General features: G+C 42.1%; 1 protein-coding gene across 3 annotated transcripts in view; it reads left to right on the top strand.

The window, feature by feature from the left end:
• BMPR1B (bone morphogenetic protein receptor type 1B) overlaps window positions 1-23,526 on the top strand; it is a 372,705-nt gene that overhangs the window by 132,658 nt on the left and 216,521 nt on the right. For all 3 annotated transcript variants that reach the window (XM_030564804.1, XM_030564807.1, XM_030564805.1), the window contains exon 2: window positions 3,666-3,746. The gene's annotated coding sequence lies outside the window, so the exon portion shown is untranslated. The remainder of the gene's footprint in view (window positions 1-3,665; window positions 3,747-23,526) is intronic.

Here is a 23,526-nt window from a genome sequence, read left to right as displayed (position 1 = left end):
TATTGACTTATGAAAATAAAGGAAATGGGAAGGAAAAGAGAAAATACATTAATTGTTTAGTGGACGTAAGCCAGATCTACGCTAGAAAAGATTTGTTGGTATAGCTAACCTGGCAAACCTTCCTAGTATAGATTCATCTTGCCAAAAAGTGCTATTGCCAGTGTAGTTTATTTCAGTTCCCTGAGCAAAATAAGCTGTACTGCCAAAAGTACTTTTTAGGTCTGTATAACTGTGTCTACAATAGGGCTTTTACCTGTATAGAAATTGAAAAAAATCACCCTGCTAACTGACAATACTATAGTGGCAAAAGTGTCTAGGGTACTAGACAACTATTTTGTAAAGTAGAGGTGGGCAAACTATGGCCTGGGGGCAGCATCTAGCCCTTCAGACGTTTTAATCAGGCCCTCGAGCTCCTGCCAGGGAGCGGGTTCTGGGGCTTACCCCGCTCCAGTGCTCTAGCCAAGGAGTAGGGTCGGGGTCTTGTCCTGTTCTGCACGTGCTGTGGCTCTGCGTGGCTCCCACAGCTCCCATTGACTGCCAACCATGGCCAATGGGAGCTGCAGGGGCCGCGCCTGCAGATGGAGCCACACCTCCATGTAGGAGCCAGAGGAGGGACATGCTGGTGCGTCCAGTAGCTGCTTGAGATAAGCGCCACCCAGAGCCTGCACCCCTCACCCCTTCCCGCTCCCCAACCCTCTGCCCCAGCCCTAATCCTCATCCTGCCCTCCGAAGCCCTCGGTCCCAGCCTCCTCCTGCATCCCAGAGCCTGCACCCCCAGCTGGAGCCCTCATCCTCTCTCCTGCACTCCAACCCTCTGCCCCAGCCCAGAGCCTCCTCCCATATCCTGAACTCCTCATTTCTGGCCCCTCCCCAGAGCCCAACCCCCAGTTTCATGAGCATTCATGACCCATCATACAATTTCCATACCCAGATGTGGCCCTTGGGCCACAAAGTTTGCCCACCCCTGTTGTAAAGATTCATCTTCAGAAATCAATATTGACTGCTTTGTTCTTATGTTACTGTATTGTAAATATTACTTTCTTGAATAAGAGTTGAATTTGTTTTAGGCGTTTAGCAGCCCTCTATCTGCAAATAGGACACTTTCATCACTGATTGTAGTCATACCACTGCTAGACTCAACAGGCCAACAAAAATTGTGGGTCTTGGAGAAAAGAAATGGTGGACTATTAACTTTGACCTTCCATTGTGATTGCTGCTCTGCACTGAGATAAGCCATTAAAATTGTGCTTCACCTAACATACAACCATACTGCAGGAAAGAAGTGTCATCTTAGACAGATGACTCTTTTCTTTGACATTTGTATTGCAGTTACATCTATACTTCTTCCTGACTCATGGGGCAGTGTTAGATCATCACTCACTTTGAACCCCATATAGGTTGTCTGCTGCCATATTTTGTTATAACTGAAACTTTTTTAATTTTGCATCTACATTTTTTAATTAATTTGGTTTTGGATCTTATTGTTCAAAGCCACTTTGATTACCCCATCTGTCCTCCAACCCCCTCTCCCAAGTAGGAAGTAAATATGTTGTGCTTCAAGCAGCTCCTGCCCTCTTCGAGCCCCCATACTCTGGGCCCAGTTGTTCCACTCTCTCCCTTGAGTAGATGTGTACTCCCATAAATACCTTATTGATTTCACCTGTATTACAGTGGGCCACTAGCCTCACTATCATTAAAATTGTTACTAGCTTATTGTTTAATTATCGAATGAATCTTCAGGGGACTACTTACAGACTAAGGCCTTTATTTTGCAAACACTCTCACATGATTTCTTCAATGGGACTACTTACATGGCTAAAGTTGGGCACATGAAGAAGTTTTTACAGGATCAAGCTCTAAGCTTCTACTCAACACTAATAGGTGGAAGAACTGAGCTCTCTGATGGTGTAAGAGGCCTCATTGTAGATGCACCTAGTGTGAGTTTATTAGGTGTGGAACTGGGCTCTCGGGTTTCTCTCCCAGCACTCCAGAGCAGGTATATAGAGGTGTGGACTCACTCCTGTGGCGCCTCCTGCTGGTGACTTCTGGAAATTAGCTCGTTCCAGCTCCAGAGCGCCCTCTGCAGGCCAGTGATCTGCCTGTCTTCTGGACCCAGTGCCCTGTTGTCTGGGGTGCTGCCACCTGGCAGTAACCCCTTTCTCTCAGGTCTTCCCTCCCTGGGAAACCCCCCACCCACTATCCCCATTTCACCTCAGTATAAGGCTATTGCCAATCATTGTCTAGCCCCCACACCCAGGGGCAAACTGCAGTATCAGCCTACTCATCACTGGCAAGGCTGGGTTTGGACCTGCTGCTTTTGCCTACCCCTGGACTGCCCTCTGCAACCCCCAGTACCTGTTGGTCTTCTGCTAGGCCACAGCCTGGGGCTTTCCAGGCTGGAGCTCCCCAGCTCCTCTGCCTTTCCCCAGCCCTGCTCCACTCAGGTACCCTGTCTCTAGCTCCCTGCAGCCAAGCCCGTCTCCCTCTACAGGCAGAGGGAGACTGCTGAGCTCCTGGCTCCCAGCCTCTTTATACAGGCCAGTTGTGGCCCAGCTTAGCAGCTCCCAGCCACAACTTTCCCCCAGGGCTGTTTTAAGCCCTTCAGGGCAGGAGTGGGGTAACCACCCTGCTACAAGGTATCATTAGGCCCTAAGTATTGTGTGTGCTACTTTCTTGTGTTTGGAACATGCACGTTTAAAGAAAAAATGGAGCAGAATTGGTGATCCCGCTTGTCTGGTAAGAGCAGTACTAAAACAAAACCATCATCACAATGTAAGAGTCTCAGTCAAGTCTCTCATGACTCCATAGTAATCAAGTCAGCTAAAATGTCCATTAAGTAATGGTAAATTATCATTGAACATCTATCAAAATTTATTTTATACAAGAGCAGTACTAAATATATATTTTAAATAGCAGTCAAGGAAACTGGCTGAAACATCTAGGAATATGTCCAGCATGACAAGTGAAGGATTAAACTCACAGCTTCCAATCTTAATAGGGGATTGCATAGTTAAATCACTACCTGGTACTTGAATTTGAAAGTCTGTTGATTGCAGTGTTATTATTAGCTTTTGTGTATTAATAAATTTGACACTAATATTATTTTGTTTTGCTGTGTTTCAGATTGTGAAATATTTAGGCTTCAGTCACAATATTTAGGTTTCAGTGTTCAGTAAAATGTAAATCAGATAAAAGTTTAAAGCAAGAAGGATTTTTTATTTTTCCTGCAAGACTCAAAAGTTGACAGCAGCTTAAAATGCTTTTGCTCTCAATTCCACAGTTCTTACTCAAGTGACTAGTTTTATTGACTGTGTTGTTTAGTTGTAAAAATGCTATGGTTTAGTGTCAGCATGAGTTTAATTGTTTAATTTATATAACTGCAACATGAGCCATACAAGTAGAGAATGAAGGGCAATCAAAACATCTCCGTGTCTGAGCGTATATGTTGAAGGAGGGGAAAGGTACCTCTTATTAATATGTGCATTTCATGTTGCGTGATTCCTGCCAAACATTTACTGTTTGGCCCAAGTATCCATAAAAGGCATGCTACGGCAAGATAATGGCTGAAAGTTTAACTGTTAATTTTCTCATTAAAGTGTAATTTGATGCTGATGTTAAATGTACCATATTATGTTGTCTTGATATATCTTTCTGCTCTATTGTAGGTCACCCAGCGGGGATTGCGCTTGTTTTGTTTAAAGCACAAACGTGGCAAGAAGATTTCTTGAACATTGGGAATTCTGCAGGTAAGGGCTATATCCATTTAATTGAATCAGTCATTTCATTTATATTAGGGACATAACTATTATTATTAAGCACCAGCATGAAGCAGACACAGAAGAAGAATGGGAATTCATGAGCTGTAGTAAGAAAAAGTAAAGAAGAATAATTGAAAATATGTCACTTTGTAATGGAATGAAAATGTATTTTGATTGGGGAAAGGTGGTTTCTATTCGTATATGTGGGCTGCCACCCAAAACATGAAGGGTAGGATGTTGCGTTCAGATATAATAACAGGAACCAACTGAGAAATTACACTTTTAAATCTTCAAAGTGTAAATATCAGTACTCAGTAACTATCAGTGGCTCTGCAGTTAGCACAGAGAGCACCAGTAGCACCAGGCTTGACTTAATCTGGCTATCTTTGCCCATTTTAGATTTTCAGACAAGAATTGGTGGATCTACAATTTGTGTTCAGGAAACATTCTTCCTTCCCTTTGGGAGTATTGCTGAATAATAGCATTTGTACAGAACTAGGTTGTCATTCTTTGATCTTTCCCATGAGATAAACTGGCAGTAGCTCTGTACTGGAAAAAACAGCAGTTCTTTGTTTAAACAGTTAAAAACCTGAGTTGTGCAAAGGAGGAAGGATTCTGAGCTTTTTGGTGTGTTGGTGCTGTTATAAACTCCTGTAATGACAGCTGGCACAGAAAGTAAAACTGAGTCTGATTTTTTTTTCACCAGCAATACTGACGTTTTTCTGTGCAGACAGGCACAATACCGATTACTAGCGTACACTTCCGTAGCAAACAGCATGTGGAGTGACATATTTCACAATAGTTTACAGTATGTGCTGTGATAGTTTATGAGATATGAACCCTAGGGTCTAGCATCTCAGGCAAATCAGCAGTTTCTGAGCTACTCTATCAATGGAACCTCTGTCATCTAATATGAGATCTATATGCAAAGGGCCATGAGTTTCTTGAAACTAGAGAAATAACTGAAAATCTTCCATAGTGAAGTAATAATTCTTGACAGTATGATATTTTATGTTATTTGAGTGTGATGAAAAGTCAAAGTCTAAGATATAGAAATTATGTTGAGATTCTTACATTCTTGGAACTATTCCTAGAGCAATTTCACTGCTTAATTTGTGTTTGGTGTTAGAAAGTTTATAGGACTCTGGTGCTTTGTTACCTAGGCCCAGGTTTTGAAAAGGAAAAATTGGATGTCTATTAAGTTTAAAAAAAAAACTGTAACATTCTCTTATAAAAATAGGCATGTTGTTATTTAAAAGTCGATGCAGTGCTTGAAACTGTTTGAAGATGTAGGGCAGTTACTGCGTTGAGAATCTTAGACTGTGAGTAAATAAAATATGTACAGACAGCGTTGTTTTAAGAGGATGCTTTTCAGCTTTACACACTGTTCGTATAGAAATCTAATGTAAAAGACATTTTTGAGATCATTAAAATAGTAATTTATTTTCTCTTCTGTTTCCAAATTTCATTATCTTTACATCTCTGCTAGGAAAACTCCCCGCCCCCCCCGAGTTTCACACCCTCTAAAGGCAAAGTTTTGAAATATTTCATTTTGACATAAACTATAAAACAAATTAAAATGCTGTTGATTTTGAATCTGCAGCTTAAGAACCCAAACTCATTTGAAAAGTTTTCTACTTATAGACAGTCCTGGATGCCACAAAACTGATAGCAAATGTTGGGCCTGGTTCTCTACTGCTTTCCTCTTTATATATTCATTTACATCTGCACCAAGTGAGTGTGAAATGTTATTACCAATTTGGGTGGAGAGTTCTGATTCGGTAGCATTTTACATAGGTGTAAATGAATACACAAGATGCAGACACTGGAGAATGAGTCCCACTGTGTTTTGCTGGGTTCTGGTAAAGTGACAGGCAACTTGGCTATATTACTCGTTCCTAGCTTTCTCTCTGTCAGTGTATTAGTATCATTGTTGTTGCCAAATGTAATGTATGAAGGGACCCATCTGACACCTATGTGCACAGAATGAGTAACAAATGAGGAAGAGAAAGGGAGTGGTCACCGGACAATAAGCAATATGGTGGTGTCTCTGAAATTCACACAGCACAAATAGTAGATATTTTTGAAATTTGACTTACCATGAAATACTTAGGAGGAAACTTCCTCAGATTTACAGCTCTGTTTTTAATCTAAAGAAGCATTTATTTTTATGTAGCTTTTGTATTAGTTAATTTTTTTTTACAGTTTGTTTACTCAAGGAACAACCATGTTAACAGTCTACAAGTATTTGAAGTGTATAAATATTAATAAAGGAAAGCAACTCTATTAGGATATTACAAAGTGGTATTACTGGTCCCAGTCCTACAGTAAACGCTAGATGGGCACAAGGGTTTGCCGGCATGGTGCTGATTGCAGGATCAGAGCTACGAAGTATTGTCATCTTTCTTGCCACTTTTATAGTCTTCTTCCAAAACTCATGATTATATGCCAGGCGTTATGTAGCTTGAGCTCTCTGAGGTCTATTTATATCCTCTCCCTTGGTCGTTTTCCATCCACAAGCATTGCAAGAGCCACCCTACCAACATAAGTCTCCAGTCTCCCCGGGTTATACCCATACCAATGTAGTCTAGCCTATTAGGTCTGTGAACTTAAGGGAAATGGGGTCTGATCCTGCACCACTGAGTTTTGCCATCAACATCAATGGGAGTTTTGCCATCAACATTAGTACGGGAGCAGGATTGAGACCATAAGGAGCAAGCTGACTGTCAAGTAAAAGTGAGATCCATTAAAGGGTTAAATTTTCTCAAGCAAAGTGATAGTAGCTCCAGTTCCCACTTTTAGCTATCAGTAGTATTTGTATGATCAGGGTCTAAGTCATTATATATTTTATTAATTAGGAAAGAGTTTTATATTTCCCTTGCAGATTGCCTGGTATAGATATATGGGGCCAGACCCTGGCACCCAGTTTGTGTGCAGCTGGTTTAGTTCAGTGGGTGCAAAGTTGTCTTTAAGCAGCCTTTAGGCCCTATCTGAGAGCTGATGGGCGCTGGTCCAGTCCTCTGGTAGTTCTGTTATGCTGGCTACCCAGGGCCTGCTGGAGCGTAGAAATGTAACGGCTGTAATCATTGTACTGGTAGCAAATGTGATTTCAGTATAGCTGCTCTTATATTGGCTCAGCAAATCTGGGCTCCCCCTATGCAAGAGACATCCTACAAGGGCTGTTTCTGCTGGGTTTATGTTCACTTTGATTTGCAGAATCAGGCCCTTAATATTTATTAGATTTATAGTCTCCGTGATGGTGAGCTAGATGTAAGATGTCGCTAAAGGATAAGTAGGAAGCTCTGAGCAGAGCCATAGCTGTTTGGTCTTGCCCACTCATTCCTCCACCATATTTACACATTCATCCCTTCCACTCACAGCTTGAACTGTATTCTGCAATGTTTGCAACACACAGATTATATATCAAATGCTTGGAGGAGCCATGATGTAATGCAGTTCTTTTGAATGCGGTTCATCGGGTATTTGATTATGCAATGTTTTAGTGCACATAGCATGATCTACATGAAGTCCTACATGATCTACATGAAGTCCTACAAGAGAACAGGGAAGAACTCAGCAAGAATCGTAAAAGTAGAATGGTAGTAACAAGCCAATTCATTGACAGACAGGTTAGGAAAACTGCCACCCAAATAAATGCAAAGTGTCACTCAGCAGGCTTGTGTTACTCAGCTAGGTAGCATTATTGAGACATTTTTGTTGAGTTACTGTTCTTGAACATCTTTTCCATCGTATTGTACAAATTACATAAGATATAAATGTGCTTGTCTATAAATCAAAGGGCCAATTTCAATCTCATGTATACTGGTGTAAAATTTAGTTAATTCCTTTGAAGTCAATGAAGTTATTCCATATTTACACAATTGTATCTGGCCATTTCTAAACTAGTCTGTATTACAAAAGCGTAAATCATAACCAGTAGTATCAAAAATTTTGCATTCTTTGAAGACTTCCCTCATTTGGGGTTCAGTTTTGCAGACACTCAGACATATGAGTAACCCCTCACTAGTCCGGTAGATGTCTGTGTAAACTGTGGCTGCTGATTGCAATTGCAGACAACATAGCACTGTGAAGAGAAGCTTTACAGCAGCTGGCTCAGACTTACTTTCCAAGTATCATAACTGGGATTGGAAGAATCCCAACAAGCCATTTAGAACATTTGCCTGGTTTTTGTGTGTCTTTGTTTGCGTGAGGGTTTTTTTTCCCCACGAGAGAGGAGTCTGTGTTCCAGAATTTGTATCTGCGTTTGAATCCCCCAAAGTTGAAAGGGAGTTTGGATTTGAGGTTTTGGCTCAGCCTATTATAGAAATTTGGGTCAGTCAGGAATTGAGATCTGGTTCCAGGTTTCGGTTCTTGACCTTCCTTCCCCAACAACAACAAAAAATTTAAGGATGTCGGGTATAGGATTTATGTTTGAGCTCATCCCTCATTTATATCACATTTTAATTCATTTTATATTCCAGCTACTGAGTGTATTCCAAGATACGTATCCTGTGTATCTTGAGCCCATACATAGCAGAATGTGGTTCCTTTAGGTCTATGTATTTATATTGTGGCTACAAGCATTAAACAGGTCCAGCCTTGTTTTACTTATCTAGCTGCTGAATATGCCAAAGAGTCAGCTTGAATGTTTAAATTCTCTCAGCAAATTTAGAAACAGAAGATTTCATCTTATCAGAAAAGCCCAGTTATCCTGCCTAGCACCACATTAATGTCATGTAAACATCTTCAGATTCCCAGCAGAAGAAAATCTGTAAGGACCATTATAAGAACAAAATAAATACTACTGTAGGCTTCCTAATGACTGTAGAACATGGGCAGTATCTCCTGTTTGCCTCTGACAACTCCATATCCCACTGCAGATCCTCCCCTCTTTAATGCTCCTCTCTTAGATGATGAGTAGGGGGTGAGCAGACCCTGTATGAGTCCATGTAACTGCTTGAGCTCAGAAAGTATTGTACAAACAGGCTGCTGCAAGAGATAGACTAGCCGAGCACATGTGGTTGCAGAAAGTCTGATTGCCAAGAATGGGTCAAATTGGATGCACATGTTGGGTTCCCATTAACTGCAGTGAGAGCTGCACTGATATGTGTAAAGGCAGAATTTGAGCCACCACCCTTCTTCCCTCTTAAAGAATGTACAAGTTGATGCTTTGTGTTTAATTTCTTACTTTTACTTCTATGTACAGAATCTTTTTGGGGAGATGTTTTGAATTCCCTTATAGTCCCAGCTAGCTAGTGGCTTAAAAATAGTTTTAAACTGTTTGATGGGTCAAATTGGGCTTGCTCGATATGGAGCTATTACTGTAGTTTTTGTATGTTGCTTTATTGGGTAGTTCCAGTAGTAAACTGAGTTTATTAAAGTAAATTTATGAAAAGACCCTAATTGCCTGTCCTCAATAATATTATAATGCTCTCCAATCTTTGCCTTTTTATACCGCAATGTAATGTACATGGCGCAACATGTGTACACATATTGTTTAAAGGGCTTGAATGGCTTGCCTGTCTGACACGTTTTACTAGATTCCAGCCTGTTTCCATGACATCATTAACACAGACTTCCTTGAAAATATGAACAGCTGCTGTGTACTTTATTTTTCTGTGTTTTAAGTTACAAACTATAGCAGCATTTCACAAATGACGGCGATAGGCCAGCTTGATGCAAAACAAAGTGAATGCAGCCAAACTCAGAGCTGTGGAGCTGTTAACAGGCCAGTAATGAAACAGGTCCCTATGTTTGAAGCATTTCATAATGCAGTAGGGGATAACTTACAGAACTGCAGAGTCTGTTGTCGCATTTTGACTAAAGGCTGGTCCTGTTCCCTTGTCTCCCTCCTAAACTAAACTGTGCATGATTTAAGAAGATGAAAACAATATTGTTGTCAGACTTTTGTCACAGATAGCAAGTCACTTGAAGTATTTTACTGTGGTTTTTGCAATGTTGTTGTTCAGATCTTCTGTAGATAGCCAGTCCCTTAAAGCTGTCTAGCCCAATCCACGGAAACTTACTTCCTTTATTTCTATGTGACTTTTGGAGTTCACACAAGAAAAGTGTGGGATGGGGCTCTCATGGTTGTAAAACAGAATTGCAGATTCAGCAACCCAGTTGGAAAGAATAATCTCCATTCTGCCTCTCCATGTAGTTGGGGGAATCATGTAATAGGAGAACGTGGACTGCTTGATCACTCTGTTGCACCATTTTTATCACAGTTTAGCTCCATGGGAGTTTCACCTCTTCTAATACTGGCATAAGAAATATGCAATTTTTTTAATATTTCGAAGAATATATGTAATTTCACATAGCTCTTGGCAAAGAGTTATAGTTTTTATATGCCGTACTATAGACACACAGAATTTATTCCTATAATAGCCTATATCAGAATATGGTATCCAGCAGGTTGAGAGGTGATGCCTTGCTCAGTGCTCTCCCTGGAGCTCAGGTTGGAGTGATGAGGAAGTGCTGATAGCTGAGGGCCCAATCAAGTGCTCATAGAAAATTCTGCCCCTTTTATAGGGAGAAAGTATTGTCTCTCAGCTCTTCAGGGAGCTGCATGATACAGGTGTGTGCCATACCACTCTGGCTGGTTCCATTTACTGGGTGAGCTAACCCATGGGTTCAGTTGTCTGTAGGTTATCAAAGAGCTTTTACTGTGTGTCATAAACTTCCTGAAGTGGGATCTGAAGTTCAGTTACCACCCTCTGCAAAAGTTCTTTGTGTTGCCTGTGGTCATCATGAAGGGATCGGGCGATTGCTCCATCAGATGAGGATGATGATATACACCTGTCAGTACCGCCAGTAACAGTGGATCTGGCTCGATGTCTTCCTCCTTTGTATACACTGGGGGAATCGGTTGTTGTTGCCTTGCGGAAGAGGCCAGTGAGACTCTCACATGATTTCAGGGCACCATACATACAAATCCCATGGACTCCAACAGGGGAATATAGATAGGGATCGCACCTCTTGAAGACCCTCCCATTACAGGTAAATGACTTTCATATATTTGTCAGAAGCTTCCAAAATATTTCTTTAATCAAACAAACAAAATCATCTGTGTATTTTCCCAAGTCACTCTAATGTTCTTGAGTACTGTTGTTTTCCCTTGGTTCATTTACCATAGCAGATATTCAGTATGTTACTATCTAGTCACCTGGTTGATTCCAGATCAAAGGAGGTGATGAAAAGTGAGTTATTCTATCTAGGGTGGGGAATAACTTATGCGTTTGAAATAAAGTTGAGTTAAGCAATTTTGAGAAGGTAGAAACTACCAATGAAAATGGTTCTGGTAGTCTCATGCTGTTTCCTAGTGGACAGTGGTCCACCTCACAACTCTTGTGCACCTTGACATGATTGGGAACCTCTGCTTGGGTCTGGAATAGCTAAGGATCAAATGTTTCTGCAAAGCTGTGTGGTTTCCTAACTCTAGAAAGTACCTATGTACCTATGGAAATAATGGAAATAAGTAGGTTTTTTTAAACTGTAGTTCAGAATTAATTTAACCTCATTTCTTCCATTTTATCCTCTAGTTGATCCTTAGGTTAGTCACTGAGATTTTAGAATCTTTCAGCAACATGATGCTGATGTAATACAATGAAAATTAATTAATGAGAACTTTTTTTTAAAGTGTGTTTACAAATAACTGATTTAGTATTTAGGGGAGAAGCATTCTGGGCCCATCTGTGCCTGGCGATGAATGAACACTGTAAACATGCAGGACTCACCCCTGCGGCGCCTCCTGCTGGTCCTCTCCGTGAATTAGCTCTCCAGCCATTGGAGCGTGTCATAGTATAATTCCCAATTCTGAACCTTAGCGTCCAAAATATGAATTCCCCTAAGCTTAATTACCAGCTTAGATCCTGTAGTGCTGCCACCAATCAGGACTTAGAGTAGAGTGCCATGATAAACTTTGGTCTCCCCCAAAACCTTCCCTGGGGACCCCAAGATCCAAATTCCTTGAGTCTCACAACAAAGGGGAATAAACCATTTCCCTCCCCCCTCCTTTCTTCCTCCCAGCTCCTTTCCGCCCTGGGTACACTAGGAGATCACCGTGATTCAAACTCCTTGAATCACCACACAGAGAGGAATGATACCTTCCCCCCTCCTCTTTTCCCTTCACCCAGAGGCAATCCAGATTCAAACTCCGTGAATCTAAAACAAAGAGGAAATTCAATTTTCCTTTCTCCCCCGTGCTCTCTTTCCCTTCTCCCCACCAATTCCCTGGTGTACACAGACTCAGTTCCTTTGAGCTTTAACTAGGAGAAGAAAATCAGACAGGTCTTAAAGCAAAGTTACAGGGTCTGTCAGCTTATAGAAACTAGAAAGAAGCCTCCCCCCCAGCAAAATACAATTGCAAATACTTCCAGCAAACCACACATTTGCAAATACAGAAACAATCAAAAGACTATAACCGCCTTTCTTACTAAATTACTCACTATAAAAGACTGTAGCAGGGAGATTGGCAAAAAAACTGGTTGCCCGTCTAGTCCCTTCCAGGACCCAGAGAGAACAAAGCAAAACCCAAAAAACACAAACAAAGGCTTCCCTCCACCGAGATTTGAAAGTATCTTGTCTCCTGATTGGTCCCCTGGTCATGTGTTTCGTTCCCTGTTTGTTAACCCTTTACAGGTAAAAGAGACATTAACCCTTAACTATCTGTTTATGACGGAGTGCCCTCTGCAGGCCGGTGTCCCGCTACCGCTTGGCTCCCGTGTCCCTCCCAGACCCGGTGCCCTGTTGTCTGGGGTGCTGCCCCCTGGCAGTAACCCCTCACAGTTCTGGGTCTCCCCCTCCCAGGAGAACCCCCACCCACTATCCCCACTTCGCCTCAGTCTTGGCTACTGCCCAGTCTCCATCTAGCCCCTGTTCACTGGGGCAGACTGCAGCATAAGCCACTCATCACAGGCAAAGGGGTTTGGATCTGCTGCTTCTGGCTACCTGTGGGCTGCCCCTGCAAGCCAGTACCTAATAGGCCTTACCAGGCCTGCAGCCTGGGGCTTCCCTAGGCCGGAGCTCCCCGGCTCCCTTGTCCTTTTCCAGCCCTACTCCACTCCAGATACCTGGTTAACCTCCCTGCAGCCAGGCCCTTCTCTCTCTGAACGCAGAGAGAGACTGTTGAGCTCCTGGCTCCCAGCCTCTTATATAGGGCCAGCTGAGGTCTGATTGAGGCGTGGCCCAGCTGTGGCTGCTTCCCCAATCAGCCTAGTAGTGGCTTTCCCTGCCACAGCCCTCTCCCAGGGCTGTTTTAAGCCCTTCAGGGCACGAATGGGGTAACCACCTCGCTATAACACCCAGACATTTGTGGGCATTTTTTGCTCCCCAGAGTGCAAATGTGAAGGGAATATGACTTAGGTTCAATTCCCAGCTCCACCGCAAGACTTCCCGTGTGACTTTTGGCAAGTCACTAAGTCTCTTGAGGCCTCACTTCCCCATCTGTAAAATGGGGATAATAGGCAAATACTATCTCACAGTGGTGTTGTACAAATAAATACATTTAAGATTTTGAGGTTCTCAGATACCACAATACAAGGGGCCATATAAATACCAAAGAAAGTACTGCTCTAGGCTTGTACTAGATGGTACTTGCCTCCCCACAAGTACCTTTCACTGGCCATTTTTTGTGAGCAAGTGGAAGCTTTCCCTGTGCCCCAGGAGGCAGTGTGTGCTATGAACCATGACTGTGCTTTCTGATTACATGATTTTCCAATACTGTTTTGAAAAGACAAACCGACAGTCTGAGCTTAAATATGCCAATGGGAAACGATCACACTGCAAACTCATGCTGCTTGGAACCATTTTGCAACACGTTAGGTTTCTCTTTCAGAAGTTTCATGATGGGAATTAACAAGGATCTCCTTAAGCTAATGTGTTGACACATTTCTTCCCTAAATGCAGGAATATTATTTAGGCTGGCATGCATATAACTTTTTTCTAATAGGGTGTGGGGTTTGGGAGGGAGAGGTAACGAGACATCATTAGAAAAATTCCTGAAACCAAATTGCTCCCTAGAAATGGATTTTAATTCTATGGGCAAAGCCAGACAGTCTGTTGTCATGTCCCCCCACCCTTTCTACAGGTCACTTCCATTTGGGGCTCAAAAGATGAGGAACCATATAGTTACAGTTTAGCAGTAGATTGTTTCCAGTCCTGTATAGGTTCTCCCCGCCCTCCCCCCCTCCCAAAAAAGTGGGGAGTGAGGGAGGAGAGAGAGGATACAAAAGTACTTTCTCCCCATACTGGTGCAGCTGTGCATCATCCAGGCATAGATAAGGTCCTTCTGCTTCTAGGGTGCAAGGAGTGGTGGGGTAGCCTGGTGCTGACAATGGTACTAGACTCCCCGAAAGAGCAAAGGAATGGATATAGGGGGCAAGGATACAGTCACGGTCCTGTGGTCCCTCTTTATCCCCCCCGCTGTGCTGACTAACTGAGAGAGGTGAAGGAGAAAGGGCATGCTGTGCTTAAAAAAAACATGGTAGTGCCCTCTAGAAAGAGAGAGAAAAATATAGGGGCCACTGAAGGCCACATTCCTGAATTCATTTTGCTGGACAGCTCTGTGGAGACCATCCTCCGTGGACCCCATCCCACTGCCAGTTGTAGTGGCTTAAAACAACAGTATTGCCCATAATATTCAGTGTTGAATACTTGATAGCTAACACTGGATTCCAATTCTCCAGTCCCTGTCCCTCTCCTCTTCTTTCTTCCTCTTCCCTTTCTCTCCCTCTCCCCCTCCCCTGATGTGAAAAAGGTCGAATTCTGCATCAACTATCCATCCTATTTGGTATGCATTGCAGATTGCTACCTTTTAGATTACAATAGGTAAAGTGAAAGATGGTGAATGGTGCTAGTGTTGCAAAGACAAACTCGGTGAAGTACCACCATCCATATGAATGTTCCCATGCCTATGCATGATTTATGGGTGTGCTGATGTACATGTGGTCCTCCCTAAAAGAAATAATTGATCTCTTTTGTGACATATCAAGTATTCATCCTTCACGTTCAACTAACAAGGAATTACTATTGGAAAAGAATGAGTGGCTGATCTCCTCTATGTTGCACTTCAGATCCATAGGCAAAATTTGAAAAGGCACACCTCCATCCTCTACTGCATGGAATTGTAACATCTGATTAAACACTGTAAGCCAACGTTCTGTGCTGATTTACACCTGAGGAACCTTAAGTTATTGGGGGTGGGAAGGGAGTGGGTGCAGAACATGAGCCAGTACATATCAGAAGCTAATGCTACTCTTTAGAATTTGTAGCACAGGGACCAGTATGGTATAAAAGGGTAGGTAGCTTTTGACATATCGACCTAGCACATGGTATAGTAACAAAAACTCTAACCACATCCACAGCCTCCTAAATCAACTCTCATCTGAATTATACGTTTAACACAAATTCAATCTCATGATACCTTTAAATATTTAATATTTTATATAATTAATTTATTTGCGGGTCCTGCTTCCTAATGATGTGAGGTTTGGAAGGGATACTCATGGCTCAGATAAATTATAGTGGAAGCTATTTACCTCTACTTCAAGATGGCTCTGGTTAGTAGTGAGTACAATTTATTATGAGCTGCTGACGTTAATACCAGTAGCCTCTGCTATGTCAAACAAATGGACGGCTTTTAGTCCAGTTGCTAATGAAGAGAAGTCTATAGGGCAAATCACTATTGCAACATCTTGTTGGTGGCTGTTGCAGGAAGGCAGAGTTGAATTGGCTTCTTTGTTCTGTGGAGGTGGGCTACTTCCAAGGCCAGGATGACTGAGTGGGAGATCCTACAGTATAGCTTACCTAAAATGCTGACTGTCTTTGACAGTTCTCTCAACTCCTTAATTAGTTTTAAATTTATCTTTTCATGGAAGATAAGTTTTGTTCTCCATGGGATCTGTTCTCCTTTCACTGCTTGAGAGAATTAGGAGCATACCTCCTCTTAATGCTAATCTTATTTTTGTGTATTGAGAGGCACTAGTCAAGGAAAATTGTTCTCTGGACATCTCTTTATTTTTCTGATGTATCCGATATGTGATGTGCCTAACTCAAATGGAGGCCCTGTTCCAGTGTTCGTTCAGCTCTCTTATGTAGTTTTTAGAAACATTTGTAATAGTGAAGAACAGAAGACAAAAATATTTGGCATCCTGAGGTAAATTAGGTTGGAAGGGGTCTGCTGTAACTTAAAAACAAAAGAAGTAATGTTTCTAGCCAGAGAGCCAAATATCTTGGAGTCAAATGTGGAAAATTGTTTTAGTATTGTATAGTTTTATTACTACAGACTGAAGAAAAACAGTTTATTGACTGACTTTCAGAGATTAAAAGATTTTTTTTGTGCAGGTTGGTTATCAAGCAATGAGCAAAACAAAAGTCCCTCTGCCACAGGGAGCGACGGACTTATGTAGGGAATACACAGCTTTCATTTACTGCCTGTTAAGAGCTAGATGTTGTTCTTAGTTCCCACTGTGAGCCTTGAAGGTCCTAAATTCAGTGAAATGGCAGTGGTTCTGATGCAGGGGTGGACAAGTTGTGAAGAGGCCACACAAGGGACAACTTGGATGTACCACATGCAAGCAGTATGTTTGAGGGACTCTTGCAAGGATGTGGGAAGTGAACTGTGGCTCCATAGGCCTAATGCATTTTCAGATTGCCACTTATGCATGCTATAGCAGTAGCCGTGGTACAATGGCTTCCTTTCTATCACCGCAGTGCAAAATCTATTCGGCTTTGTACAGGGTGATGGCAGAGAGGAGATGGCAGCACCACCAAACCATCTGAAATTCTTTAACTGCACTTGCCCCTTGTTTGTTTTAATGTGGTGGTGAGTTACCATGTGCAGTAGGATTATTTCCTTCTGCCACTGCCCAGACCAGGTGTATGCTGAAACTTGGATCCATTAGGCCTTGTGGAGAAACAAGTAGTTTTAAAGCAATGAAATCCAATAGTGAGCCAGCTGCTGGGTCTCATTCTTTTCCTTTTGATTTCCTCTCTGTTTTTAGTTCTGTATGTTAGTGCCAGGCTATTGCACTAGATTATAGCTGTAGAGTGCAGTTAGGGCTACGGTAGAGTCTTGAATAGTTCAGCCTTTTATGCTGTTGGAGCAAGAGAACAAACAGTTCCCTCAGCATATTGCAGAATGAGGTGAGATTGAGCTCTCATGTCTGAGGAGCTGGAGCCGGGAAACTCTGTGAAGTTCAAGCCATGGCTTAAAAAATATACCCGATGCCAAATAGCCAGGTTGAAAAAATACGTGCACTGCCATCCGCCCAGAACCCACTCCCTTTGAAATGTAAGAATAAAAAATGGCATGCTGTCCACTGTATCTGTGACATAATGTCTGTCAGCATTCTGTTTCGCACACTTTTGTATAATATATTGACTCCCTTATTTTAAACATACTTGCTCGTACTTCCAGGCTTTACTCTACTTTTTCTTTCCTATAAATCTTTTACGGTGGCATTGTCAGGGTTGGTTTCCTTTTTCTTCTCTCACTCTCAATCTCCTTGAATACTTGTCCCAACACTGGGTTCTTAGCTCCTCTCCTGCATTTTCTGTCTCTCCTTTCTTCTCCTTATCACCCAAACTTCTCTCTCTCTCAGTACTGTACTTCTCTTTTCTAGCCTATCCCACTCCTCCACATAGGGTTTGGAAGTTTTACCTGACAACTAGTGACCAGAGGACTACGTCTACTTGGTAAATACCAACACAAAAGATGGGAGAGGGAAACTATCCACAGGCTAACACCCAGATAAAAAGCCTACCACTGTCATAGCCTGCGAGGGAAATGCTAGGATTTCCATTGACATGCTGTCCCTGGGCCATGCTGGGAGCAAGAGGGGCTCAGTCTTTCATATCAGCCTCTGGCTAGCAAGTGAATAATACATTTGAAACCACTTTGGGCAATAGAACGAAGAAGAAGTGGGCTCTCTCTATTTTCCCAACCTTGAGTATTTTGACTGCTGCAAAGGTGGATGGGTATGGTGTCTTCATTATTCTACCTTCCTACAATTTCAATTTTTGAGGATTTCTGCTTAATGAATAGTTTTGCCAAGCAGCAGCAGAGTGAAATTGACCTGATACTTATGGGTTCACTGCTTCCCACGAGATTCTTTATAGCAGCAGTGTCCTGCTGCAGTTCGGCACAACTATGCATGGCTGAAGAGGCACTGGAGTTGTCCGAAGACTTGGGAAACTTGCACTGTACTGTTTATTCTCTAGTCATGTTTGGAAAGTTGTTTTTGCAACCAAAAGGAAGCTTAGATTCTGCAGAGGTTTATGGCCCATGCTCTGGAAAGCTTCCTTCTTGCCATGAGTGAGTCAGTGAATGAATTTCTAAGCTCTGGTTAAAGCGGGGGCACTGAGGCAGAAGTTTAGAGGAGTTGCGCAGAGCATTTGGGAGCTGAAGTGGAAAGAAGCAAGGGCAGTGCAAGTGAGGTTGTACGAGTACCATGAAGAAGCATCATGTGAGGCCAAGAGATAAAGAAAATGAAGGAGCAAGACTGAAGAGCAAAATAACAGCTGGGATTGGATAGAACCCCATTAGAGTTGCAAATAGGCAAAGAGGAGAAAAATTGTGTGATCTGTGTAGATGCAGGACGAAATAACAAGACTCAGCCAGAAGTGCACTTGGGGGAAAAGGTCTGTCATCCAGTTATGTCTGATTTAAAAAAAAAAGTGAATGCATATAGGGTCCACCTTTAAGGTGACGTGAGAGTTACACATCAATGAGTGGACATGTAAGGGACTTTGAGTTATTGTAAGTCACATCTAGAGAGGGCTGAAAGACAGGAATTTGCCCCAATTCACTTCTGAATGTGCCATATTGACTTGCGGACTTTTGATTAATATAATGAAATAATGTTTTGCACATGATGATGTTTTGCATGGAAATCAGAAGCTGGTCCCTTGAATTTAATTCATGTGCAGTACATTGGCAGAAGGAAACAATCAGTCAGGATTAAAGTGAAATCTTTATTTAAGTTACTGTTCACCAGCATATTAGCTGTCTACCACCATCTTTTCCTCCTGACTGCCTTCCCGGGTTTTCTCTGGCGTTTTATAAGGACAGATTCTGATGCTCACATGTGGCTTCCATTGCCATCAGGGGGAGCCACATGAATGCATATAAAGGCAGAATGTGCCTCCTGCTTCTTGACTTGGTTTTAGAAAATTGTATTAAAGAGACTATCTGATGAAAAAAATTTAAAGGGTTGGGGCTTAGATACTTTTGATGGAGAAATTACATTAATTAAATAGGCTTTTAAGAGTTAAAACAAAGGGAATGTTTTAACAAGTAAGCATCATGAGGAGAGTCTTGACTTTACAAGATCTCTGATGAAACTTTTTAAAACTTAACCCCAATTTTTAATTAAAATAAATATTAAGTGTGGCATTCAAGGACTGATAGCACTGGCCAGAACCAGGTAGATCTATTCTGTGCAAATTTAGTGTCACAGAGTTCTGCCAAATAATGCATCCCAATCCTGACTTATAACACTCCAACATTCTTCTAAGGCTAGTCTCGAGTTTCTTCTAAGCAAAGACTGACACATAAAATTATGGGCCAGATTCTGCCATTTTTACTCACACTGAGAAATACCGGGCTCCATGAGTAGCAAATGGTGATGAGTTAAGTTACTGAATATGGCCCACAGATGCGACATCTCAGGAGTCCAAATGCTGGCTTCAAAGTTTCTACCCATGGAGTAAGGGTGGCAGAATCTGGTCCTACATAAATTGAAGTGAGTGGTATCCTCTGTGATGGTGCCACCTGGAATTGGGGTACCACTGAGCCCTCTGACTCACCAGCCTGGGCTCCCTCTCACTGTGCTGCTGTGACAAGCCACAGACCTGCTCCCAGTCCTGCACTTCCACCAGCATTCACACAGTTAGAGACACACCCAGCTGCAGTTACATGCAGGCTGACTAGCCACTGCATGAACCAACAAAAGGAGGCTACAGCCGAAATAACCACCAGCTTTCCAGTCTAGGACCCCAGGGCTGTACCCTCCTACCCTAGTCAAAACCTTGGCTGGTAGGAATATATTATCCAGTTCGCCAACCCCTCACTGTGGAGAGGAAATGCAATAGCCCCTGGTACAAGCAGGCTTGCAGAATCTTAAGGCACAAGCTGCCTTTGCTTTACAGCTTGGGTTCCCCCTGTTTCCGTACACAGGCTAGAAATGTCTTTAGCCTGGGTCCAGCACTTCTACCACTTCAGTCTTTGTCCCTCAGGTATTTTCAGGAGTACTCTTGTGTGGAGAATGAAGAACAACAGATGATGTCACTCCCTGCCTTATATAGCTTTAGCTATGGCAGGAACCCTTTCTTTCAAATTGGTTCCCAGTCTGTGGAAAAATACAGACGTCCCAAAATGGAGAGTCCAGAGTCATGTGTCCTGGTCACATGCCCTTTCATACCTTGCTGAGTCATAGCAGCTGTTACTTACAGGATGTCTGGAGCATTCTCAGGAAGGCTCACCAGGTGGGGATAAGCTTCTCCTAAGGCCTATTGTTTTTCCTAATGGCCCATTACCTTCAGTAGGCCCTTCAGAGCTGGCTATCTAGACTGGAACCATTTTGCCTAGTGGGTGTTACCCAGGTATGCCTACACGTGAAATACAGATACATAGTCAATATTCATAACTTCAGATATAGAAAGAAATTATAAATACATACAAATAAGATAATCATATTCAGCAAATCATAACTTTCCCAGTGGTACCTCACATGACCCATCTTGTAGAAAATGCATCATAAGTATGTATAATTATATCATAATCATCCAACTAGGAAGAATATGGGGTGCAGTATCACAGCCTCATGCATGTGAAGCTAGAAAAATCACTATATTTATTTTGTGAGACTGACTATTTACCAGAAGATAAATGTTTAATTAGGGTTGGGGGGCGGGGAGTGGAAATCCTGTTACTTCTTTATGGATCCTTGAAGATTTTTCCTATTATGCCGCTGGCTTCAAGATCCTGTATTACTGCAACCATTCTTCTGGCTAAGGAGAATGGGATAAGACTCCATTCAGAGTTCATAAGTTTCCTGGAGAAGAAGAATTGCTGTTGAACTGTACTGAGGACTCCTTCCCTTACAGAGACCATTGGGTTAGCCCCTATGAGAACTGGAGTATCAAAGTAATCCCATAGGTAATCCCAAGCACTCAGGGTTCTGCAACACCACACCTATGAGGGTCCTTCTAGGCCTGAGCTCAGGATAGCCCAGAGAGCCTGTAAACTTGGCTATGGGCATTGTGCTGAGAGGGATAAACTGCAGCTCTGTCCCTTCCACTCCTTGTGGAATGAGCAAAAGGCTCTCTTGTTCCAGTTTCAGTCCTCCTGTTGTCCTTCCAGTGAGAAAAATGGCAGTGTCCATTTTCATGGGATTCCAGTGCTGCACTGAGATCATCACTGCCCATGTTCTGGGAGAAGTGGGTGCAGAAATTGGGGTGAGGTGGTTTTGTGAGAGGGAATAATGGTACAGAGGACCCTAGACATAAAGATCTTAAGAACCACTGTGCAGGGGCATTGAAATCTGGGAGTTCAGAAATCTGGATTGTGTTGCCCGCTCTGCCACTTGATTGGCTAAGTGATCATCTATGTTCAAGATCTTCCCAGTTTGAAGACATAATAAGTTAAAGATTAAGTGTCTTGTCATAGTAAGTACTATAATGTGCTTTTAATTAATGCAAATAACTTTTACTCTTGAGTTTCTTGTTTTTAGTGCTAACTATAAAATGCTACTTGGGAAGTGGAAAAGGCATTAACTTGAAGGGCAAAGTAAGCCTGCCATCTGCAGTGTAATGACACCTTTTATTAGAAATCGGCTTCCTTGAATGTTCTTATAACAGAAGTTAAACATTGTGAGTGTGTTCTCTTCAGTAAATGCAATGGAAGTATTATGTGTTGGTTTTTCTAGATGGATGATTTAGCACCAAATGGCTTTTAATTTTTCTATCCATTGTTGTAAATTCAGTACTACCTTACATTGTAGTGAGCATCCTCTGCACAATCCTTTCTCTATAACTTGATGCTATTTATACTTATTCCCCTTCAGGGATAATTTCTGCAGATAAATTAGTGATCTAGAGTCTGCTGGAACTCACCATCGGTGAATCTTTTGGTGAGTTTTAGTTATTTTTAACATGAATGCCTTAATCCAGGACCTCAAAATGTCTGGACTTTGAGTAAACATTGGGTTGTTTTTCCCCCCAAACTTATGAAAAAGCCCGTCTTTCCCCTCTCTCAGACCATGCACATGTCTGCAAATGGACATGCATGCAGAAGGCCTACCATACTCATCTCCTCCAGTCGACTCTCCACATCTGTAGTTGTCATCCTAGGGTGAGACGCAGGACCCTGCTGCCAGTTTCCACAGCAAAGAGGGACATGCCTGCTTTCCCAGCTTCGCATCTCTTGGCCTCAGATCCTTTGAGGTAATAGATGAGGGGCAATCCTCAGTGCAGATTAAAGGAGGGACCAGTGTTGCTGCAATTGTTCATGTGCTCATCAACAGCTAAATGTTCCCCTTTCTTCCTTACTTCTGTGCTATGAACTTGATTGCTGTGGACATAGATGGGAAGGACCATCTCCCCATTAATGGCTACCTATGAAAAATAGTCTTGAGTGAAACTGCTGGGGGAGGTCCCTTATATTCTAGCTGGAGGGAAGAAGGGAGCTCTCCTAGGCTAATCAACCTCATTTTTTTGTCTGATTGGCTTGGAGAGGATGAACAAAATGACAGATTGTGAGTGTATTCCCCCAATCTAGACAACTCAAGATCCAACAGGTCTAATTCTCTTCTCACATAACCCGGAGTAGTTGCATGAACTTCTGCAGAGGTACTTCTGATTTACTCTGCTGTATTTGACAGGCCAACCCAGGCCCAGTCTGATTTTGAAAAAAAATAAATAAGTGGAGTTTTACACTGGGAGTTTTCCTATGTGTTTCCTTTGGGCATTATTGGTGTAATATATAACCTTGGATAGTAAAGAAGGGTTAAAAAATGCTGCAAGCTTAGCTTCTATGTGCATTTAGAATGTTGTATCTTTGTGGCGTCTTTCTACACAGCAGGTAGTCAACCTGTGGAAATCATTGTGATAACCAGTAATTGAATAAAATATTGTGTCTGGATTTTCAAAACAGCTGGATAATGCACTGAATCCATTAATTCCATATTCAGGCAAAACTTCCTTTAGTTTCAAGTTTTCCCTGAGTATGGGCTGCAGGACTGGGCCCAATCATCATCGTGCATAGTAGGATCCAGCTAATCAAATCTCACACTTCAGGCAATAAGATCACAACTTTCAGAGCTCAGGATGGAATCTTCTTTTCCTTCCTCATGTACAGCACAGTTCACTTTTAAGTTTTCCTCTAATATAGCAGATATTTGTCACTGCCAGGCTTTTCAGTCTACACAGAGATTATAAACAAACTTCTTTTGGACTTGGGTAGATTTAATGGTGATGTTATTTTTGGAAATATGATGTATTGTGTTATTGTGTTAGGGTTTTATACTTCTGCCTGTCACTTTAGTATCTGCGTGCCTTCCATGTAAAATCAATAGTGAAGTCTCTAATGGATTGTGGAGTATGGTAACAATATTTTCATATTTATATAGATATTTATTTCTCTTATTAAGGAATTGGAATAACGTCTGCTTCTTTATCACATTCAATAGATTTGATGCCCCAGAGCAGGGTGAATTTTAAATTGGAGTCTCCCTGCATAGGTTGAGGTATTGTTATGAGCTGGGCGAAA

The sequence above is a fragment of the Gopherus evgoodei genome, chromosome 5 (assembly GCF_007399415.2).
Source record: "Gopherus evgoodei ecotype Sinaloan lineage chromosome 5, rGopEvg1_v1.p, whole genome shotgun sequence".
NCBI lineage: Eukaryota > Metazoa > Chordata > Testudines > Testudinidae > Gopherus > Gopherus evgoodei.
Note: the sequence above shows the minus strand (reverse complement) of the source record. Positions and strands in the feature narration are given on the sequence as shown.